We start from the raw sequence: 25,881 nt of genomic DNA on the forward strand, positions 1-25,881 counted from the left end.
CTATCTTTCACCCAGTTAGAGTTGTTCCAGCTAGCCTTAAGCTCTTCACCTATCTTATGTCTAGATCGCCATCTAAGCTTCATTGTGGAAGTGCACGGGTGGATAGAGCCATCTCTGTATTAGTTGTTTGGAGCTAAAGAAATTTTCTAATTCTCCTCTTATCTATTGTGTACTCTCTATCTCTATCTCTTTCTCAGATGTGCCGTGTAATTTTTACATGGTATCAGAGCCTAGAGGGCTCTAGGGATTGAAGAGTGCACAAGAGGCAAAGGCTTCAATAGCAAAGAGGAACAATGTCATCTTTCAGAAGTGGATTTGGCACATCAAGAAGCGGTGCAGGAGGTGGTGGTGCTGTACCAGCTATTCAAACATTGAGGATTCGTCCACCAACCTTCAGCAAAGGAAAGTTAGATGGTACAAACTATACCTTGTGGAAGTTCAAAATTACAACTATCCTTGATTCTTATGAGCTTTTGGAGACTGTGCTGGGGACTAATGAGGAACCACATCCTACCCTCGACCCATCAAATCCTAGTGTGATGATTTCTCTGAATGCACATCTTCTACGAGCTTGGAAACGAAGGAATTCAGATGCATTGTGTGCCTTAGTTACAAGCTGTTCTGACTTTGATTCAACATACAACCAAAGAATCAGAGGCTTGGAATGTATTGAGGAGTCAGTATGAAACGCGAAACCAGACAAGGATTCAAAACTTGGAGAATAAACTAGCAGCAGAGAAATTTGGTGAAGGAGAGACATCTGAAGCATTCATCACTCGGATTAAGAATCTGCGTGACCAGATGTCCGGTGCTGGGGTACAAAAGATTAGCGAGGAGCTTGCTCGGAGGTGTCTTCGGATTTTTCCACAAAAGTTTGATGGACTAGTAACTGCCCTTAATACTCAGGTGAGACCTCAAGCTTTGAATTTTGAGGAGTTTTGTGCATTATTGCTAGAGGAGGAGTTGAGGCTAAAAGCCCGAGAAGGAAGCAACAATGGAGATGCTGCATTCTCTGGCAATGCAAAAGGCAAAGGTGGTTCCTCCACCAAAAATAATGGTGACAAAAAGAAGAAGGGCAGTAAGAAGAAGTTTCAAGGAGAGTGCTTCTACTACTGCAAGAAGAAAGGACATGCAATCACAGATTGTCATGTCAAGAAGGCAGATGAAAAGAATGGTACCCTTAAAAGTAAAGGGAAAGAGACAGCCAATACGATTGAAGCAGAGTTAGAGTTATTGATGGTGGCTATTGAGGAGGTGTGCTCCTCGGTGCAAGGAGAATCTACCATTGACTCATGGGTGTTGGATAGTGGGGCCTCCTGTCACATGACCAACAAGAAAGGTCCATACAGCTCTATGCAGCCTCTACAAGAATCCATCATTGTGATGGTTGGAAATGATGCAAAATGCCATGCTGCGAGCATAGGTACTGTTTCATTTGTTGCTGCAAATGGTGATGCAAAAAAGCTTTCAAATGTGTTGTATGTTCTCGAAATTAGGAGAAACTGTTATCAGTTTGCTGCCATAACTGATCTTGGTCATGAAGTGAGGTTTAAGAAGACACATGCAGAAATTCTTGATAGTGATGGCAAAGTTGTTGGCAAAGGAGAAAGAAGAAACAACCTATATGAGCTAAGTGCTCTTACAGCCATCGTTGGAGTGGGGACAAGTAAGCTTTGGTATGAAAGGTTTGGATACATTGGATTTGCAGTGTTGAAGGAGATGCATAAGCAAGGTATGGTTGCTCACTAACTTGCAATGACTGAATTGAAGGAACCATGTGAAGCTTGTATGATGGGCAAGCAATAGAGAAAGGCATTTCCACAAGAAAGCAAGAATAGAGCACATGCTTCTCTAGAGTTGGTGCATGCTGACTTGTGTGGAAAGATACCTACATGGGCCTTGGGGGGATCTTCTTATTTTATATTGATTGTCAACGACTACAGTAGGAAGATGTAGGTGTACTTCCTTCGTGATAAGGCTCAAGCTTTTGGTAAGTTTAAAGAATGGATAACACTTGTTGAGAATGAAATAGGGAAAAGTGTGAAGAAATTTAGAACAGATGGTGGCGGTGAGTTCAACTCAAAGGAGTTTGAAGACTTTTGCAAGAGCAAAGGAATCAAGCATTAATTGACGACGCCTCACACATCTCAACAGAATGGTGTTGTGGAAGGCATGAATAGCACCATTGTGGAGATGGCAAGATGCATGCTAAAGGGCAAGGGATTGCCTAACCATTTTTGGGCTGAAGCTGTTAATGTTGCAGTCTACATTTTAAATCGAAGCTACACAAAGGCTCTCAAGGGAAAAACACCTCATCAGGCTTACATTGGTAAGAAACCATATGTCTCACACTTCAAAATTTTTGGATGTGAATGTTATGCACATATTTCAGATGAGAAGAGAAACAAGTTACAACCAAAAAGCAAAAAATGTATCTTCTTCGGTTATAGTGATGAGTAGAAGGCTTACAAATTATATGACCAAGAGGCAAAGAAGATCATTGCGAGCCGTGATGTGGTGTTCAAGGAGCAGCTACATACAATGGAGGAGGAGAAGGCAAGTTCTTCCACTTTATCATCAAGCGAAGAAGTAGTCCACTATGAACTTGTCTTGAGAGCTGTCCCTATCCTTAAGGAGGAGGAAGCATCATCTTTAGATGATGAAGAAACCAACTTGACATCACCCCACCAGAAAAGCCATTGCCACGTTGGGTGAAGCAACTCTATGACCACAATAATCCTATGCCCACATCTGTTGAGGAGAAGGCAGATGGACCAAGGAGTTCTCAGAGAATAGAGGAGCAAAGGAGGGCTTCTGCTCACATAGTCAACATGGCCTTGATGGCTAAGATTATGAGAGAAGTAAAGGAGCCAACTGCCTTAGAAGAACCACTTGTAGATCCAGCATGGAAGGCAGATATGCAAGCCGAGTATGACAGTATAATGAAGAATGACATGGGAGCTAGTGGATCGGCTAGCAAAGCGGAAGGTTATTGGCACCAAGTGGCTCTGGAAGGTAAAGTACAAGGCTGATGGTACCTTAGAAAAGTACAAAGCTAGACTGGTTGCACAAGGAGTTTCACAGGTTGAAGGGTTTGATTTTCAAGAGTCATTTTCCCAATTGCTAGAATGACCACTATTCGCACAATACTTGCAATGGCTGCCCACAAATAGTGGCCAGTTTACAAAATGGATGTTAAGTCAGCATTCTTAAATGGTGACCTCAAGGAGGAGGTGTACGTGGCTCAGCCACTAGGGTTTGACGCCCCCCATTCCGAGAACAAAGTGTGTAAGCTGAAGAAGGCATTGTATGGGCTGAAACAAGCCCCCAGAGCATGGTACTAGCGGATAGATAAGTTCTTTTTAAGCTTAAACTTTAAAAGATGTGCCTCAGATGCTAAGTTGTATGTTTACAGGGATGGTGAAAAGTCTGTAGTGATTGTCCTATATGTGGATGATCTTCTTATTACAAGTGACTATGAAGATATGATCAACCAAACTTGAAAGGCTTTGAGTTTTGAATTTGAAATGATAGACTTGGGCTTGTTGCACTATTGTTTAGGAATTGAAGTTTGGCAACTTGCAAGAGCCAAGAAAGATCTTCATCTCTCAGAAGAAGTATGCATGGGAGATCTTGAAGGCATTTGGCATGACGGAGTGCAAGGAGATAGCTACACCTATGGAGGTAAATGCAAAGTTATCCGTTGAGGATACACCAGCACTAGCAGACATTGGGAGGTATAGAAGGATGGTCGGTAGTCTAATCTACTTGTGTAATACCAGACCGGATATTAGTTTTGCTGTTGGTGTTTTGAGTAGGTTCTCAAACAAACCTCATGAGAGTCATTGGGAGGGAGGGATGCGGGTGCTCAGATACTTGAAGGAAACTCTTGACTATAGTATCACATACAAATCTGAAACTTCTCTTGTGGGGAATTGTGACTCAGATTGGGCAGGAGACAATGATTCCAGGAAGTCAGTTTCTGGTTATTGTTTCTCTTTGGGTTAAGGAATTTTATCTTGGATTAGTAAGAAGCAGCCAATAGTGGCATTGTCTTCTACTGAAGCAGAGTACAAGGTAGCCTGTTTTGCTGCATGTGAAGCAGTATGGTTGAGAAGGATCCTATGGCTTATGGGAGTGCAGGATGAAGAACCAACTGTGCTGAGATGTGACAATCAGAGTTGCATTGCCATTGCCAAAATTTTCAGTGTTTCATGCATGCACCAAACATATAGAGATCCAGTATCACTATGTGTGTGATTTGATGGAGAATGGGATAGTGGAACTGGTCTATTGTCCAACAGAGGAGAATGGAGTGGATATCTTCACCAAAGCACTTACGAAGGATACGCTTCAAGTTCATCTTTAGAGACTCGGCATTGGGCCGAGGAGATAGTTCACCTATGGATGGACATTGAGGGGGCATGTTAGATATGCTCAATGCCCCACCCTCATAAGTTGCCACCAATGATCCATGGTGCTCAAAGTTGTAAGGTCCCCATTATGAGGAGAAGCCAAATGTGAGCTCGAACATTGGTTGAGTCCTGACTTGTATATTAGATGAGGTCTATGTGACCGAATGGCAAAAAGGTGAATATTGTGAGTCTAATCTTTGGGTTGGATTGAGTAGTTAAGCTGGTAGCAACTCGAGGCACATTGCATCGAGTTGTGAGGTAAGGGAGTTAAAAGGGGCCCCTATTTTGGGGTCTGAGGGACATGAAAGTGGCCCGACGGTAAAGGGAATATTCCTTGGAATATTCTCTGGCAGACTAGTGGAGGCTCATATGGTAGGTCGGTCATGCTGACCTAACCACCTTCACGGGCTATAAAATCTAAACCCCTTCATAACCATCGACCATCTATCTTTCACCCAGTCAGAGTTGTTCTAGCTAGCCTTAAGCTCTTCACCTATCCTTTGTCTAGATCGCCATCTAAGCTTCACTGTGGAAGCGCACGGGTGGACAGTGCCATCTCTGTATTAGTTGTTTGGAGCTGAAGAAATTTTCTAATTCTCCTCTTATCTGTTGTGTACTCTCTATCTCTATCTCTTTCTCAGATTCTGTTCACTACGCCGTTTAATTTTTACAGCTCGAAGATTTATCCCACCCTAAGTAGTGGTATAGCACTTGATAGTAGTAATCTAGCTCACTCATAGTCCATTACATCCATGTGCTCTAGCCAAGTACAATTATAATTTACCTTGATGACTCCTCTTTCCACCCTAAAAGTGTTGGCCGCTACTTAGGGTTTATAGTTTACTCTTATTTGCTCAATCACTTATCCATCTGTGTCGTACTCTGTGGTCTTAGCTTCTTCCTCACTTTTCTCACCATTGGAACAAAACACTATATTAGGGAATTTGGCAATTCTCATATAGTTTGGGAATTCCCAATATATTTAATATTTGGCCACATGATCAAATTTTGTCCCTTTACTTGAAAGTGGGGTCCACCCTAATTACTATAGGTTGTATTTTCAAGTCCCACTTTGAAGCGTGGATTAAGATTTAGCCACATGGCCAAATCTTTACACCTTATTTGAAAGTGGGACTTGGAAGATTCCCAAATTCTCTAATATGGCGTTACAACAGTCTTCATACTCATCATTTGAATCCTCATACTTAGACTGTTTATCGCTCCCATGGTTTCCATTCATAGGACTTTTCTCATCTGCAATGCGGACCTAGTTGTACACAATAGATTTAGGTCATGCACTTTAGTCCACGGCCACTCCGGATTCTCTATGAGATCCTTAAGAGGCTTAAAGTTTGTAGCTCGGTTACCAGCTAGCTCTCTCATCAGGTACTCAAGAATTCTATGGAGCTCAAGTTTATTAGTTGATATATGGTAGGTAATAGGCATTGGTTGGCTCATGGAACTCTCGGTCATCATGTAGAGAGGTAGTACGCTAATGATGTAGCATTATTCTTGTGTGACTCATAAGTTGTGACTCCATTGGGTTTACTATAGCTGTCTACAACTTTTGCCTACATTCATCCTCATTGTCTAGTAATGGCAAGTTGATGATTACCAATACATGCATCCAATCACGCTCATCCTCAAGGCAAGGAATATAATTAGTTAAGGGCCCATATTTGCACTTTTCTTGTGAGTCACCCTTTAGTATTATAGAGATAGCATCAAGGTCAGTTGAGGTCTTTTAAGTGTCCATCTCTACTCGAATGACTTCTGTTCTGTTGCCCAATAATATCAGGCCATTACCCCAATCCTCTATCACTTGAGCATTTCTCATCCATGGCCTACCTAACGAAATATCGTAGTCTAATCCCTTCATGACTATGAAGTTAATCGAGAATTGGATTTGTACTATCTTTAGATGCCAATCTTTTAGCACTTTGAATGGTTTGACTTTCATTCCATTTGCTAGTATAACATTAGATCTTGCAGTTTCCACTTGTGGGTTCCCCTAGGCTTGCAAAATTGTGTGGCGAAGCTACTCTTGTGTCCACAATTCCTTTCTGTGTGGCATCACCCAATGCAACAGCATGTAAGGCTGTGTGCATTTCTATGTTCTCCCAAAAGGCATTCACTTATAGAGATTCAAACAATGGGTTCAAGGTTAAGCTTGTTGGTATATGCGTCTTTGTGCCATAGTCTGGCAAGTCGGTTGCTCCATGTCTGTCAAGTCTTTCTACCCATTGCTTCAACACTTGCCATAGTAGCATGGGGTTTTGCCTAAGCAATTCTCCTAATGGCAAGGTTATATGAGTTGATATTAGTATCATAAGCAAATTTCCAACCTTTTTCTTTTCCTATGACTCAAGGCTTTTCTGCCAATGCTCTTGGGAAATTCTTCTATTTGTGGCATCTAGATTCTACTTTTGTGGTGCTACATGGCGTATTGATGTGCCTCTTGATCTCAAGTACGTAGGGGAGACTAGTGGACTCATGCTAGAGAGCTCATTAATCTCATCCTCCATGATAGGATCTGCATCCTGCAGGGTACACTTGAGCTTCTCTCACCCACTCGTTGACTTTGTCTACAACCTTTAATTGGTTTTTTGGGTCAGGGTATTCTCAACCTTAGCACTTCTCTTTCCCACTATCTTAGGGGTAGATGTTTCTACTTCCACATTGGTGACCTATTTCCCTTTGGTTAGTGTGCTGGCACTATCAGTTTTGAGTGTTATCCTAGTGTCCACCCTCTTCCTTCTCCTTCTTTGGCTCCTCTTTCCATCAGATGATGCTGCATTTAAGTTGCTAGGTCTAGGTAATGAGATACTGGTCTACCTCACTTGCGCTCGGTTCATGACATTTAGCGAGATCGGTGTGGCTTCCTCATCAAGTGTTTTGACACTAAAGAGTCCAAGTGGTATTGATGGCACAATTGCCTACTAATGGAGGGTTCCCATCTAGGGCAATTAGTGTACAAATGTGTAACTCCAGACTCTAGACATCCATGTCAGCCTTGTCCTTATTTGTTTGGTCCTTTTCAAAGTAATGAGATGAAATGTGTATTGGATGTCCACAAGTCCAACATGCTAGTGGCTCTTGGTTTGGGTCCCCCTCCTAGATCTCTACCTTTTCCCTTGCCTAAAGCTGTAATTGACACTGGTCTATCAATATAGGATTACCCTCCTTGTCATAGGAGACATAGGGATTCACATATGCAGTGTCCTCTAGTGGCTCCTCTATAAAGCGTATTTGCACATCACTTGGTGGATAGGTCACTATGGGTCCAAGTGGCCTTGGGATTCCTATGGGGTTGATATCAATCCTAGGGGCAGCTAGCTTTGAGTCATTGGGTGCACTAGTAGAGCTAATGGAGCTCCTCTTCCAAAGTTTGGATTTCCTATTCCCTAGATAGTAGGGCTGAGTATAGGGTTGTGGATATGGGAGCCTTCTTGGCAACCGCAGTGCATCGCATCATGTCTAAATCTACTACAGTTTAGCACAAGGCCATGATCTAGGGCTAGGACATTTTGCTAGAAGATAGTTCCCACCACAATGTACACATTGTATGTGGGGTTGCATTGGCCTTCTCAACATCTCTTGTAGCTTGGTCAACTCTAACTTTAAGCCATCTATCTCTTGGTTTTGGTCCGTATTTTTTTCCTTATCATATATGCAATGGCTTGATCGATGCACTAAGGATTGTGGCTCTCTTGGTGTTTCTAGAGATGATGTTCTCTTGCGGTGTGACTCTTGAGCTTCTCTCTCTCAACAAGTCATCCACGCATATTGCCTCTTCAAAGACCCTAGATAACACGTCTCTTTGCAGGTTGTTCAAGTTACTGGCTAAGCCCTTATAGAGTTCTTCATTCGGATTCCATTGATAAACATGGTGGAGACTGCTCTCTTATTGGATCACTCTGTTTGTTGGAATCCTCTTATAGAGGAGATTCCTCATGTGAGTGACATAGTCCTAGATTTCCTCATATTTTTGGCTGACATTTATCAACCTAACAATGAGGTCGTTTGACCCAATTTAAAAAATTCTCTTAATGAAAAGATCATTTATACTATTGAAGTTGTTGTGCTCAATGTTGTCTAGGCTAGTCAACCAAGTTTTTCCCTTGTCCCCTAGGTAGAGTCCAAAAACTTGAGCATGCTAAGCAAGGTCCATGAGGGTATTTGCCTCACACACTTGCTCAAATTACTCAATGAAGATGTAAGGATCATTACCTATTTGATACTTGTCTAGTTGCTTTGCAACTAGAGGTATCTTGGTTTGGATTCTAACATTTGGAGTGATTCCCAATCTAGCTAGAAACAAAGTTGCTAGGGTTGCTCTGTTTTTCTCTACGACATTGTTATCTAGTAGTTGCTTTGTGAGAAGCTCATTCAATGTAAGATTAGCCTCTAACACTCTCTCCTATTGGCATTTCCTCCTACTCTGTTTTTTCTTGTGATGGCTAGGACTTGTTGGACCTCCTTGCGCTTTATCTCCTAGCATAGCCTCTAAGCACATTGTCAAAGCATTTGGGGTCGAAAGTCTACCATGGGGGTAAGAGACAGCAAGGTGGAGGGAGATTCAAGGAGAGAAATAGATGGAGTGTTTGGAGTCAAAAGTCTACCATGGGGGTAAGAGACAACAAGGTGAAGGGAGATTCAAGGAGAGGAGTAGATAGAAGAGAAGGAGTTCAAAGAAATAGAAGATGCAGAAGAATACTCATAGAGGTGAAGCCTGTCAATTTATTTTTGCATTATGAGAATATAAATCTCTTGTAGACAAAAATATGCATAAAACAATACCTTCCTCTATGCTGCTCATATTGCTAATCTAATGCTTCCAATGGCTCCAAAAGGGGGTAAAATACTAGGACACTGACCAAAATTGTGCTAGATCACTCCATCTCCCAATTCGGAGTACTGTTCACTACCTGAAAATTGCGATCGTGTGTCGGGCGATTTTGCCAATCCTTCTTTTTACAAAAAAACCTCCCAACATGGTTGAAAGCTACATGCTTTCTTTTACATGTCATCCTATTCTAGAAGTTGTGTACAATTTTTGGATTTTTACAAGAGATAATATCTAAAATATCAAAAATTTGCTAAACTTATCCAAAAATCTAGTATTTTTGAACCATCCACACCACGAACACTAACATTAATGACTAATATAGCATTCGCTCTCTAGATCAATAAGAAATCCAAACTTTAGAGTTTTTCACATTGTGTCTGCGTAGTGCCATGACATCCAACCCCTCTTAACCTACACATCCTCCGGCATGTGCCAAAGTCTTATGGATCTGCAGTGTCAGAAGAAGTATCCTCTGTCATGTCAATGTCTTCTTCTACCTCTTCTTCTTCTTCCATATTTTCATATTCATGCTCAATATCCAACTCCTTCAACTCATATGCTGAAGACTCCCTACGTTTAAAGAGCTTGATATGTTTTCCAGCCACCATTGGAATCCTTAGTGCTGTCCCATCCATCTCATTTAATGCATAGGTAGCATTGTCAAAAACAAACCTTACCACATATGGACCAAACCATTGCTTTGCCATCTTCCGACTGGCACTATGCTGATTTTCCAAGCTACTGTCATAAACTAGCACCAGTCTCCTTCTTGTATACCTTGTGGTGAAAGTCTATGTTGCTTGTCAAACCTCTTCTTGTTCTTGATCCTTGTAGTCTTCAGCTTTTTCATGGCTATCTCAATGTCTTCAAGCCTTCTTTCTAACTGTCTAATGTGTAGGACCAGTAACTCTTCTCTATTCAAACCCTCTTGCCATGGTAGAACACTCCAAATAGCAATAGTCTCCTCAATAGGCATGATTGGCTATTGTCCATGCATTAATTCAATAGGCATATATCCTGTAACTGCACTATGAGTGGTCCTATCAGCCCATAAAGCAAAGGGTAACATTCTTACATGTTATGCCACCAATACTTCTGTTTGATCTTGGCAAATGTGCCCCAAACTCCTCTATGTCTAGCCCATAAGCTTTCATGAAACTCCTGCATCACCTGTTGTTGAGAAGCCCTATCTCCCAATACATGTACTGGAGCTCCTCTCTTTTTCTTTGCATGCTTCCATAAATAGCTGTCTTTCAAGAAAAAACCATAAGCTTTTCTTTTAATCCTTTTGAATTCAGCTTCAAACCACTCAACCTTCTTTGTCGTGAGGCTGAGATATTGGCCTATTTTCAGCCAATGATCATCATACAACTCTTCCAAAAATTGTGTTCTCACTAAAGCATAACACTGATGATACTTTCTCTCTACTCCCCATCTCTTATCCATGGTTGTAAGTTCTTCTCTTACTACCGAAATCCTTGTTACAATAGTTGTACATGCTGTAGTAACAATAGCTCCATACTCATTCCCAGCTATCATAAAGTCATTTTCAGCGCCTATCACATCGTCCTCTTCATCTTCCATCAGCTCCTCTTCATCTTCAAACCTTCCTTATGAAAGCATCTTAGCCACTGGATTTTCTCTACCTGAAATGTGCTGAAAATCAGGGTTAAGTGACTTTATATATGCAATCCATTGTAATATGGCAATATCGGGAGTTGAGCAATTTACTATCATGCCCAATAAAGGTAGACAATCAGTCTCTACCACTACATGAGCTTCCATAAGATACTCCCTATCACACTTAAGGGTTGTCACTACATCCCAAAGCTCTTTTTTGACTTGAAAATACCGCAGTTGCCATTCATTGAGGACCTTTGCTTCCAAACCAAATGGCATACCTATTCCCATCAGCATCATCTTGAACCAATGCCAATTGGGCTTATATCCACAGTGAGAATAATAGGCCACCCATTCTCATAATTTTCTCTCTTTAGTGTTGGGGATGAAATCAATAAGCTCTTTAACTTCTGAATTGCCTTCATATGCTGCTTACCCCACCAAAACTTTTGCCCTTTTCTCAAGAACTGATATAAACTTTTAGCCACATGAGCAAAATGTGGAATCCATATCAAGTAAAAGACACATGCACCAAAAAATATTCTCACCTTGGATACATTCGAACATGTCTCCTGCATCCTACTTATGGCATCAATCTTTACTGTGAGGGTTTTCTCCCATATGGTCCACATATGTGCCCAACAACTAATACTTCACTCCAAAAATTGACTTTTCTCCTGCACTTCTTCAAGACGGTTCAAAATCCTATCACAATCAACAACATGATTAGCCACAAATCTTCTATATCCCTGCTCATTCAGCTCTTCATTCTTCTCATGGATATCACACCCTTTTATTGGCACATCATCAAGAAAGGGTAAGGTCAATTGAGGAATATACTCCCTCAAAACTTTATGCATAGCATTCATCATATGCACCACTGAATTGGTTACTCCATGTGGAAGTGTGCACATCCTAACCAATCCAAGTGGTATCTTCATGGTAGTGATATCTCGGCTTTCCAATGCAAGCTGGAACTGATCATATCCTGAATATAAATCACCCATGGAGTAAATTGTCTTGCTTGCAAATGCTTCTGCAAATTCATCCATTATCGGGCCTGATCCAACATTCCGTATGGTGACTTTATTAACTGGTTGTAAATCTTGTATAAACTTCAAAGAACCATTCTTCTTTGAAATAGTAAACCACCAATTCGAATATGGAGTTGAAGAGGGATCCAAAATTCGCATCTTGATCTTCTTGTTCAAAAGCTCCAGCAACTTAGGAAAATATGCCTGAGGTACTGGAATAGGATTTAAATTCCATGGCACATGAGGTACTGCAACACATCCAATTTCATCTGGCTCAAATGCAAAGGCTTTCCCATGCCTTGCCAATATCTGCAAGAAACAAGCTCTTTCTACAGGCAAAAGAAAGCTTGTATCACCAAATTTTAGCTTTTGTAAAGTTTCAAGTGTAAATTTATGTCCTACTCCATGTGGATCTTTTAAATTAGGCCATTGAGTCACTTTTTTAGCCAACCCATCACTTTCAGGTGGTAAAGCAAAGCCATAGGCTTAACCTTCTTTGCAACTGTTTTGTACTTTTATCCACCCGTGCTTCAACTCTATTTTGCAACCCATATTGTAGCCCATAACATTCAACTCTTGAATGAATTCATAGATCTCTAAAGTGTCAACATAAATAACCTCTTTTTTTGCCATGTTTTTAGCATTAATTGCTGTCAAAATTTCAACCACTATATCAACATTAACCAGCCTTGAAAATAGCCCTAAAATACCTTCATTTGCAGCCATCAAACCGTATGTTTTCAGTTCTTTTTTAACCCTACACATGGCTAAAATATTCTTAAATCTGCCAAGACTACATGCTACCCATTCATGCAATCCAGACACAAACACAATTTTTCCCCTTCTTGGAGGCATAATTATCTTCCTAGAGGTACTACCATAGCCTCCACTTATAGTAGTGATGTCTAAAAACCCTTAAACTCTCATGCATTAGGTGGCATGGGATTATCCCGTAGCCTATCCCAATTGTGGGGATGATTCACACAAACAGTGAGAAATTGTACCGCCTTTGTATTGTCTTTACTCCGAAAACTTGAGCATATGAAGAACCATCATCCAAGGCTTTTGTTTCCTGCCTTGATTTTGAAATATAGGACTGCCCCAAAATCACCAGATAACTACATGAATCCCACACAAAAAAATGATATTTATCCTAACATCTCCAATAGTCACGGGTACATTTGGACAAGCCGCATAAAGATCCCCTGATGAATTGTTTATTGTCCACATGCATCATCCCGGATCTATATCAATTGACCAACCTCCATTCTCATACAAGTTGCATGCCATAACATTGATTTCAAAACCATGATCCAAGTGAGCTATGCAAGGCATCTCTCTTTCTCGCACTTTAACAATTTTCTCTATTGTAGCACAAGCCCAATGCGTTCGTGAATAATGATTGCTTGGAATAAAATGAGCATCTTCTTCTTCATGTGCTTGTTGATAGACATCCCCATTATACATAGCCTTCTCTCTATGCTTAGTGCTGCCCATAATACCATTTTCAGCCACCACAAGCTTGCTGTCTACACTCCCATTTAGCCCATTTTCAACATCAACCTGCTCCAAATCAACATTACATGCATCATCATATTCCCTCTGAAGATGTTTCTCTATGCCTTTGTCAACTTGTATCAATGCTTGCAGAACTTCACCATCAAATTGTCATTTTCATTTCAACGTATCAATGATTTCATCATGAAATTCACGCTTTGCAATTCCAAGAACTTCGCAAAGTGTGAATTCCACCCTACTGCCAAGTATGAGATCTTCTAAGACTTTTTTAAGGTTTGTGGTAGTCTCAAGATCCGATTGTAACATGTAACTTTCTAAAATGTAAAATATCTAAAATATAGTTTTTGGATTTTTACAAGAGATAATATCTAAAATATAAAAAATAGGCTAAACTTGTCAAAAAATCTAGTAGTTTTGAACCATCCACGCTACGGACATTGACATTAATGACTAATATGGCATTCGCTATCTAAATAAATAAGAAAGCCGCACTTTAGAGTTTTTCACATTGTGTTCGCATAATGGCATGACAACATTCTCTTGGTTGTAGCTGGCTAAGCGATATGAGGCAACTCTTTCTAGCATCCTCTCCTCCTCGAGATCAACTATGAGTTCATTTGGGATCTCCCGTGGTGTGCTATTTTCATTGGATGGTCATATCGTGATATGAGTTGTTGTATGTTGACTGAAAGTCTCCTAGGTCAAGGTCTTGGTTATCTGTGTTTGTACTAACACTTGCCATGGTGGCGGTCTCTTGAACCACTAAGATGTCAATGAGGGAGATTAGGTTGGCTAAGGACATGTGTCTAATTGTGTCATTCCTTTCTTCCCTCAAGGTGGTTTATGGTTGTTCACTTTTTTGTGTTGGGTTCCTTGGTTTGTTTCCATGGTCCTAGGGATATTGCAGGTCCTACTAGTGGGTTTTTTTCTTAGCTAAATTCCTCTTTAGTGTGTTCCTTGTTAATGAAATCACCTTGCAAGTTTACGCTTACTCACACACTTGGATGGTGCAATGCAATGTGAGCTATGCACAATCAAGCTTTCAACTTTTCTCATGCATCTAAGTGCCTACAATGCAATGTGTAACCTTTAATGAAACCACACACACACACACACACATATACACACACACGCATGCATGCAAGCATGCACGCACGCACGCGTGCACACACACACACACACACACACACACACACACACACACACACACACACACACACACACACGCACGCACGCACGCACGCACGCACGCACGCACGCACGCACGCGCACGCACGCACGCACGCACGCACGCAGAGTGCTAGTCAATTCTATGTGGTTGCAGCCCCTTTACACGAGTTTCAATCACACCTAGCAGTCAATTTTGATCCTCTCTATGGGGTCTTGATGGGTGGTTTGCCCATGGAATCAAATAGTGTCCTTATTAGGAAGAAGTAAATTACAAGGGACCAGCCGATTTGGTCAATTCTTGGGCTTGTCAAGGTAAATTCCAATTTTGGTCAACTCTATGGTCATAGTTGTAGGTCTAAGATCTAGCTAAGGTCACCCGGTAATTAGCTCATAGTCTTTGGTATGTTTGGGAGGTCTTGATGGTCCCTAAAGATGTCTTTTGGTTTAACTAGTCTTCCAATTTGGACGTCTAAGTTGTAGGTCTTTATCCATTTGAGTCCTAAACTCAACCATCCGAGTGGAGAATTTGGCACGTCCAAATGGTCAGGTGCGTGACTCAAAGAGGAGTGCCCATCGAGTCCAAGAAGGTGTGTTCGAGTGGACAATTTGACCATCCGAGGCCATTCGAGTGGGGACCGTTCAAGTTCGAGAAGGTGTGTCTAAGTGGACATAAGTGGCTCGACCATTCAAGGGGCTGATTGGGACTCAACTGTCCAATGCTCGAGTACTTGTTTGCTCCAAATCAAGCAACAGAGTAGGAGTTCATCTCCAAAATGGTTCTTGGCTTAGGTAGGAAGTGAGGGAGTTAGAAGTTGTTCAATATCCTTTGCCAAACAATTTAGGTTTTGGAAGATTTAGAAACGTTAGTTAGATCAATGCTAGGATGTTTTTCATTAGTAGGATGCATTAAGGTTGAGGAAATAAGGAAACATAAAGAAAAGATAAGTTTCTATAATAATTAGGAAGGAAGAAAGCAAAGAAAGGAAAGAAAAGAAACTTTGAATACCTTAGAGGAAAAATAGAGAGTAAGGGAAGAAAGAGAGAGCATTAAAAGAAAAGAAAAGGGGGGAAAGAGCTCATCTGAACTTGTGAGAGATTGAAAGAGAGAGAGTAGTAGGTCAAGAGAGCAGCAAGCCAAGAGAGAAAAAGCAACAAAAATACATTGTATCATCACTCTTGATGATTCCAAGTATGCTCAGAACCTTCCTTACTAATTGAGAAATGAGGACAAGATCATAGCTAGGTGCATATGTGATTTAGTACATCAATTATCGCATCGATTTGTGCCATTTGGCGAGTTTTTTCTGCCACACTCAAACGGTGCCCTAGGCCTTAGATGGCCAAGTCCTAACTAGCCCCTTAGACAACCAAGTCACTTTTGTCCACTCAGACACACCATCTTGGACTTGGACGATAGCCCCCACTTGGATGACTTGAATCTCTTAGTCCTAGCAATGGAACCAAAATGTTATCGCTATCTTTAGCAACCACTGAGACCCTACAGATTGCTTATTAAGTCAAGCATTTCAAGCAAGTGGTAATGGCTACCTCTCACATAGCCATGCACGCTCTTACATAAGGATGTAGTGAGCTTACCGTTGAATCTGATCATTGTAGTCCTCTTCCTTGAGTCCTTTGATGGCTTCATGATTCAAGGCACTAGCTCAAGCAAGGTCGATCTCCATGCTCCAACCTCCATAGCCGCATGCACAAGAAAAGGGAAGAGAAAGAGGAGAAGAAGATCTTCTCCACAGTCCTTCATTCTCATATACTCATACTCTCCCCCTCTCACACTCCCTCTATCCCTCTCTCATGCATAAGAAGGAAGAAAAAGCAAGAACAAGAAGAGAGCTAGTTTGCACACACACTAGCTTTGCACACACACTAAGAATAAGCTTATCCATTCACTTTTTGGCTTTTATATATGCCTTTCTACCCTTAGGCACCCAACCCATTTCCATGACCAGCCATCTCGATCTTGTTGGTTCTCTTTTCCATTATTTTCCTATTCTTTCCTATTCGCATGGCTTCTTTACATGCACCTTTTCATTTACAACTTGCACAGGAGGGAGCCAAACACTCTTTTACAAAGGGCTAAGATGTGCTTTATCTCTTATGTGCCCTATTCTTGATTTTTATTTTTATTTTCTATGCTTCTTGATCTTCTTTTTCCATTGGATGTCTTCTTATGCTCCTTCTTAAGCCCTCTTTGTGCCTTGTATCATTCTAAGGGTTGATAATCTTATAAGGTCCATAAAACCCGCGAGCAAGTTTACCATTGGATGCATCCTTCAAAGTAGAATAGTGAGACTTGGGTACTTCCAACAAAACGAACTCTCCCTCTTGGAACTCTAAAGGTTGCCTCTTTCCATCAACATATATCTTCATTTGATCTTGAGCTTTTCTAAGATTGATTCATCTTGCTCATGAACTTGATATCTCTCTCAAATTACCTACAGTAATCTATGTAATCTAAAGATCTACACCATTAATTATTGATTAGCCACCTGTGAAGCAATAAACTTGCCTTGGTCTTATTGAGTCTACCCACTACTACATAGATGCTATTCCATCCCTTTTTGGTAGTAGGTAAGCAAGTAATCAAATCCATAATAATATGTATCCATTTACCTTCAAGAAGAATAGGCAATGAATGTAACAAACCACTTGGATTATGGGTGATATCCTTGTTCAGTTGACAAGGCATACACTTCATGACATAATCCTTAACATCTCTCCACAATCCTTTCTAGTGAAAACCTTTGTTGATCTTATCATAGGTTTTAAACACTTCAAAATGTTTAGCTATAGGCAAATAATGTAACTTCTTAATAATTTTCAACGTGAAAGAAAAAGTGGAAGGAATAACAATCTTACCAATAAGCCAAATTAGACCATTTGAAAGCTAATAACATGAGTTTTTCTCCATGAGACCTTACTATAATTTCTAAAATACATGGCTGAGATCATCATCCAAAAGGTAGGCCTCGTGTAACTCCTCAATCTAATGAAACTTGACATGTCCACATTCTAGAAAGAGAATCAACTACCACATTTTCCTTACCCCTTGTGTGAGTGATATCAAAATCATAGTTTTGCAAAGTAGCTACCCATCTACATTGCTTAGGAGTGAGATTTGATTGAGAAAGGAAGTACTTTAGGGCCCTATGATTGCTCTGGAACTAGACCATGCATGAAATTCTTAGATAAGGAGAATACTCTAATATATGCTCTATTGGTGTTTCAATATTTAAATGTCAATTATGAGTAGCATACTTGTTCTAAAAACTGTGTACTAAGCTTGAAGTTGTGTAGGTCTCATGGTTAAATATTATTATGGCTACATTGTATATGGGCTAGTGTTAAATGCATGAGGGTCATGGTCTTTGTGAAGAAGATGATCTATGAAGGTCATCAAGTCTTTCTCTTAGAGAAGCATGAGCTTCAATCAAGATTTCTTAGGAGACAAGTTGCCTATGATTCAATGCTATGCTCCTTTGCAAGGACAAATCTTAATTGATGCAAGAAAGGGATTAGAAGAGTGTATGCTATGGGCTCCGATTCAAAGGAGTAATTTATTGCAATGATAGGGGAGGCAAGTTTGCTCTACAATCTACTTCACATGTAGAGTTGGACCACTTGGCTCATAGCATACCAAGTTGATGTACTAGTGGTTGATGCTCCTTAAGTTCTTGCAATTATGGGGTGGCTACAACCCATGTGGAAATGACGATGTGATCTTGCCACCTTGGCACCACTCAACATAGTGTAGTCCCCTTCCCTTGAGCTCTAGACTAAAAAGACACTAGAGCCACTGGTGCATTATAATTAAGTCTCTCCATCTACCATGCTACTAGTGCCTCCTTCTATTAGGACCTCTCAACCATCTTTACCTTCTCTTGGAGGGAGACTAGCATAAGCATGGCTTTGTAAGGTTTGGTACTCTTGAAGCAATTCCAAGTCTTTCCATTCCATTCCTAACTTCATCATGCCTTCTCAAGATATCCTTGTCATGGCTAGGTATAGTGCCATAGACAGCCCATCTAGCAATGACCACCACTCCCAATGTGAGATGACTACAACCCTAAAAGCTCAGTGTTGGGGGTAAATGCACCTATGCCTATGTCACCCGTGTATTACTACACTAACAGTACCCACACATGTATATTGTAGGTGGCAGGCCCACATATTTGTACACTAGAGGTGGCATGCACCCATCATTGCATTTTATTCTTTATTCTTTAATCGACATGTGAATAAGGAAAGGTCAATCACACATTGTGACTATTGGAGTTTCCACATATTGAGTCTCTCACTCTCTTGCTCTCTTGCTCCATTTGCCATAGCTCACTCCGTTGCTTCCACTTGCTCGTGCTCTCACTCAGGATTCTCCCTTCAATTGGTATTAGAAAATTGGTTCAAGGAGCTTCTCTTTAGCATGCTTTGGCTTGAATTTGAAACCTATAGCTCAAGTGGAGGATGCTCGGGTGCTAGGGGGGCTTTGGCAATCCCTTGTCTCCACGTCCTACTCAGATGGTCTATGTGACTCGGGAAGGAATCTTGAGGCCCTGTTACTAGTGTAAGGGCAGAAACTTGGAGGAAAATAAGACACATCCTTACGGATTGCGCGAATCGTCTTATGGACAGGATTTGTATCTCAATTGAAATTTTAATATAAAGTTTACTTTCAAGAAATTTTTCTGATCTATTTTTGTATCAATGTATAAAATTATGTAAAGGAACATGTGACTAAGGGGTTAATTAAGGAAGCTGCTTGTATGGGTTACCACTAATGTGCCCTTAGGTAAGTAGGAAACTAAAGCTATCAAGGGAAGCGGGTGGACGGAACCCCCGACAGGTCGTCCTATGGCAGGGTGGTCCCACAGAACTGGGAGGCTTCTCAACATTCAAATCGCAATGACATATTGACCTTAGATAATGTAGGGAATTTACCCTATGGGTAGAGAAGTCGAGCCATGCATCCCTCTCGTTTCCCATTCTCTTTGAACCAAGTGCAATATGATTCTGTCTCAGTTTAGATGCTTTGCGCAAACTAGATGGTTTGAAGACCTGACGCTAGAAGGCTGTAGAATGACTTGACCATAAGAAACCCATGAAGATTCAGGTTGATCCTAACAAGGTTGGCTGATATGTTTCGTTGTCGAGTAGACTCGGGAGTCACTAACCGACAAACCCTGTGACATTTCGTGGGAGTGCCAGGTGGCATATTTTAGATCAAACTCTTGATGGACTACTAAAACGTGTCGTGACCTAGGCGCGTTACAAGATTAATGTTGTGCAAACTGATTTTGATGTTGACCCTCCAAGTTCTAAATCCTTGTTTGATTTCACATTTCATACTAACTCCTCAGTATGTTCCAAGCCTCTGATGCCTTGGTTAATCAAGGTCAAAACATTATCAAAATAACTTGTAACTAAGATACACAATGCATCTACGTTCCTATATTTCCAAGCTCATAGAATATCTACATTTGGAGGAATTATGACATTCAAATTTTATGGTTGACATTCAAATTTTATGGGTTGTGATTTTGGGTGCCCCCAATAGTGTCTTCAAAAGCTCATAAGGATCAATAATAGTTGTGATTTTAAACTTTCACAAATTAGTTTATACCGTTAAACTTGCCTTCACTAAATGTTGGTGGATGAATCCTCAGTGTTTGAAGAATTGCCAATATAATAGTAGCACCACCTGATGTGCTAGTATCGCTACTTGATGTAGCAAATGATATTTCTCCTCTTTGCCATTGAAGCCCTTGCCTCTCATGTTCTCTTCACTCCTCAGATCCCCCACGATTTGATACCATGTAGAAATTACATAGTATAGTGGATGGAATAATCTGAACAAGGAGTAGAGAACACACAACAAATATGTCCCACACTTGAGGACCAAAATTAGTGTAAGGTTATTAGTGTGGTCCTATGAGATGACATTTAGGATGTCATGGCTACCAATTTCTTAGGTTGTACTACCCTTGAAGACCTTGAATGAGATGTGGGAAAGAGCTAGGGTATTGGAGATGCAGCTGCCCAATTGAACACATTAGATGCTTCTAACTTGAGGTCCTTATGTGGAGTGTTTGTGCATGCTCCTAGACTACAAGTGGAGCTTTTGCTCTAGTTTTAAATTTCTTTTTCTTTATTTCTTTTTTGTTCTTTCTTTTTGAATTTTTAACCTTCCTTTATGTATTTAAGTACATAATGAGTGGTCTCAAGAATTGTTCCATATAGGCTTTGCTCATAAGAAAGCTCTTAATGGCCATTATTGTTGCAGGTAGAGAGTAGTGGGCAAGAATGATTAGGTTGCAACTAGTTAATTGATTCTCATTCATGTCCTTCAACAAATTGAGGTAGTAATTTGGTACCATAGTGGCATGAAGGATCAATCTGACCATTTCATATGTGTGCATTTACACCAAAGAACAATGGATGAAGAACTTCTTCTTCAAATATTCATTGTTGATTAAGTAAGGTTGTGAGAAACTATAGGTATTACACATGGTGATGAATTTAGGATCTAGGTAGTAAAAAAAATTGGACATGAAGCTCTTGAAGGATAGAACTAGGTCTTGCCACTTGAAGCCATCTTCCTCCCTTTGGACACGAAGCTCTTGAAGGATATAACTAGGTCCTACCACTTGAAACCATCTTACACATGGTGATGAATTTAGGATCCATGTAGTAAAAAAAATTGGACATGCAGCTCTTGAAGAATAGAACTAGGTCTTGCCACTTGAAACCATCTTCCTCCTTTTCAACATTAAGGTTGAACTTGAGGGGAAAGTCAAATATATCATGCCTTTTTGGTTGGTAATACACTCCGTATCTTTGAGGTAAGGAAGGCGTGTGATCTCCTCTTTCCAACAATATGGCATTGTAGAAGGCAATCCAAGATTCATTGTTGTATCTAGTATACTTTTTTGCCATTCATTCTATCATTTGTACATCATCTTGTGCGCTTCAAAGACCTTGTTCATCCAATATTCATATTGTTCATGTAGCAATGATTATGGCTCATATAGGCAGCCAGCATGAAAGCTCCACTTAAAGCTTTCAATTCTTAAAGAGCAAGCTCAAGATCAAGCACAGGAGCCCCCACCATCAAAGCAAGGACCAAACTCTTGAAGATTGTACCCATTTCTTCCTTAGGCTGACTTAATGGAGGACCTAGATCATTGTGGGATCATGCTTCACCCATCTACTTCAAGCACTGAAGAGGTATATTGATTCAACCTCAATCTCTCATTTAATCCACTTGTTGAGCTTTGTCCCTCTTATTGGAGAGATTAAGGATGCATATTGCCTTAGTAGAGTCCTTCATTGAATGCATGCTGCCCATATTAAATCAGTAGCTCATTTTCTCTCCATTTGCATTCTAATGCATCATGTCAACTCTTCCCAATTGGTTATTGCTGACGCTAACACCTTTCCTATCATCATGTGTGTGTTGAGTTAATCCCAAGAGGATAATAAGCCATTGTAAAAGGATAAAAGGTAGCCAGTGAGTCACAAGATTGCCAAGGTAAGCCCACCCAAGCTCTTGTTCAATTCTTGCATCTCATGAAAAGGCCCAAGGTTCACTTTCTAATTCATCTCATGCTAGTTGAATAATTAAACATGTTTGCCATATATACTCCAGCTAAGAAAAAAGCTTATGCTAGACAAGGTGGTAAGCCAAAAGAGAGCTAATCCTTCCCTTACCACTTAAGACTCTAAAGAGGTGCACAACCCGGCTTGGGGGAACTTTACCCACCTTCCAATGACCTTGAGCTAGATACTTATATGTAGGTGTAAGTATACTCCTTGATCACACCATTCCCAATGACATACCCCGTGACATGAGGCATTTTCATTGATCAAGTCGCCCATGTATGGCACTTGATATGTATGCAATCAATGCAAGATGTGTGACACTAAGGCTTTTATATGCAATCCTGAAGTAAGTTACTCGTAAATATGTGTGCATCACATGGGTTCAAAATAATGTATTTTTAAAATATCATTTTTATACATTTTTTACATACATAAAGGTGTAATATAAAGGGGTTATTTATATATTGAATAGAAAATGGTTATGTTTTATTGAGGAAAATTCATAGATAAAGATATTTAGAAGTAGGCCTTGAATGCATGTGATGTAGAGGATATACATATAGTAACTTCCCTGAGATGCAATCATGGCAGAGAAAATAATGCCTAAATGTACTTGGGATCATGCTCAATATTCCTAGGATGTTGGTTACTATGATGCTTAGGCTCCTCAGCCCATGAGCCACTCATATAGTGCACATTTGAACTAGGATAGAGGCATTGTTTTAGTTGTAAGCATTCAAGGATAGTCATAGAAAGTTTGCTGCAATAAATTTTGTATTGTATTTTAGAGTAAACCTATAGCTCATCTCAAAGATGGCATTGTCCCCTTTAATTTGAATAAAAAATCTCCCCAATTGGAGATATGCTCTAAAAGATATGGCTTTTTTTGTACACTTAGGTCATTGTGGATAGGGTGCATACTACTTTAGGATAAGTAAAAATATTCAATGGAGGATTCTCTAATTGTTTTTGGTCACAAAGCTTTATAGCTCATATCAAAGAGGGCTTTCTCCACTTTGATTTGAATTAAAAATATCCTCGATTGGAGTTTCCTACTAGAAGTTACATCCATTTTATTGACAATGGGTCCTATGGACTGCACTCACATGGCATGATAGAAAGGTAAATGCAAGGCCCATGAGGAGGTCCAAAGGGAGATTAGGGACTTTATGTCCTCAATGAATGTGAAACCCAGCTCGATAATAGTTTTAATGGTGAGATGCAAGATAAAGTGTTTGATATGCAACCTTATAGTATACTCAATCACACCCTTTATCAGTATGAGATTCGCCACATGGAAATGCACAATGACATGACTGCCAATCATCATCAGGTACTCTCAAAAATAGATATTGTGATCGATCAAATGGTCTTATCCAACTCTTGGACTCAACAGACCTAAGTACGTCTCACTACTATTGTAGCCCAGTTAGCCATGACCTTGGCACAAGATAAGGCAAACGTGTCCAAGAATGAATCACGATGGCCTCCACCATTGGACCCGCTTTATGGTCCACATGGTATTCTTGGAGCAAAGGATATTCCCTCTCCTTCTACATTTGAGATTGGCGAGGCCTCCCATTGTTAGAGGATGAGACTCTCTTGAGCTCTTCCATCATCCATGCAGCCAATCCCCCCATGAGACCCCTATCCCACACTAGCAAAAACTCCCCCACTCTCCCTAGGAGCCCAAATGGGACTTATCTAATGGCTCAGCCCCATCATGGACAGCATGGCAGCAATGTGCAGTAGGGGGTTCAATGCTCAACATGGCATGTATGGACACCATGGTATGAATGGGAAACATGGTATACATGGACATCAAAGCTAACATGGGCAGTAAGGTCGCAAAATGAGCTCCATGACAAGATCATTCTTAGCAAGTACAATGGGCAATCACCATCCCCCTCGAACTTGGAAGAATGGACCTCCAAACTAAAGTTATACTTCAATATTTACCCATGCACTAATGATCAAATAGTTCTCTCTATCTTTCTCCATTTAGAGGGATTTGCCCGTGCATGGTGGTGCTACATCAACTGTGAGAATCATCATTCCATTGATTGGAAAGACTTTAAGATGCATACGGTTCAAGTCTTTGTATCCCCAATGGGAAATGAGTGATTGACAAGACGATGGTATCAACTTGACCAACATAATTTCACAATATAAGAGTATACAAATTAGTTCATGAACTTGACCATGTATGTTGAGAGTGTTAGTGTTGATGAAAAATTGCACAAGTATATATGTGGGTTAGAACCTAGCTTGTTGATGGCTGATATAATGGCTTAAAATCCTTCCACCTTATTTGATACAACTGAATTAGCTTAAAGATATGCAAGGAAGTATCGTAAAAATGAGAATTTTCAACAAGGTTTTGGACTGCCATGTATCCCATTGAGGTCAAGCCCCTATGGGGGTGTTTTTAGAGGCAACCCCATGCCTAGTAGTAATGCCAAAATGTGTACTTACCCCTCTTCCATGCCAAAAGAAAATAGGGTACTTTTGGGTCAACACTTAGCTCTAATGCTGAGGATAAATATGCTGAAAATAGACCTTGAATTGCATCAATCTTCAATGGTTTAAGTGGTAAAAAATTCATCTCTCTTGATATTTTGAAGGAGCAAAAAGAAAAAGGCCTATGTTTTAAATTTGGTGATAAGTATACGATAGACCATGCTTCAAAATGCCCCTACATGATAGCAAAGATCAAAGTTCATAGCATATATGTCATGGAAGATTGGAACAATGATGAGGAGGAATTACATGTTGAAAATGAGGAGTATGCAAAGGACTTGGACCAAGCGAAGTTCTATGATCCAAATGATAGGTTTTGCTTTTGACCTAGGTGGTTGCCCACCTCATGATCTTGGTCTGATTACCCCTACTACACCCCACCTAGCTACCACTTCCCTTTTCTCCATCTCCATGGATGCATGGATTGGCTCTAGGAGCTCAAGCACTCTGTACATTTAAGGAAGTATTAATGGAAATCATGTATTTATCCTTGTGGATAGTAGTAGTACATATAATTTTTCAATAAATCAAACACCCATTGATCTATTGAAATGCACCCCTATGATATTATAGCATTGCCTAAAAGTTCAAGTAGCAAATGGTGAAGAAGAAATCAGCACACATGTATGCTCCAAGGTTTCCCTATACTTGGCTAAAAATTCTGTGGAATTATTTGATCTAATTGCATTAGACATGGGTCCCATTGATGTTGTCTTGGGTTGTGACTAGCTGACACTTGGCTAAAATTGCTATGGACCTCTCTTAGCTTTACATGGAGTTTATGATGCATGGACAACTCATCTACTTAGAGAAAGTTCATGATAATATTGATTTTTAGCTAATTACATCAAAGTAACTCAAAAGAGAGTTTAAGAAATGCTCACAGATCTTTGTCTTGCACTTGAATAAGGAAATCTCAAATCAGCCCTCCAAAGTATCTAAGAATTTAGCCTTGAAAGCCTTACTAGAGAAGTATGATTATTTGTTTGAGATGCCTATAGCCCTTTTTCCTAAGAGGCAAGTGGACCATCCACTCAATCTAGAGCCCCATTCTAAGCAGATGAATAAGCCACCTTATAGACCCTCCAAGTTGAATGTGAAGAAGTTGCAAAGCAAGTCATAGAGTTACTTGAGATGGGGT

This window comes from Lygodium microphyllum, chromosome 27, assembly GCF_053477565.2.
Source record: "Lygodium microphyllum isolate KBCC chromosome 27, Lygodium_microphyllum_v1.1.10, whole genome shotgun sequence".
In the NCBI taxonomy this organism is placed as follows: domain Eukaryota; kingdom Viridiplantae; phylum Streptophyta; class Polypodiopsida; order Schizaeales; family Lygodiaceae; genus Lygodium; species Lygodium microphyllum.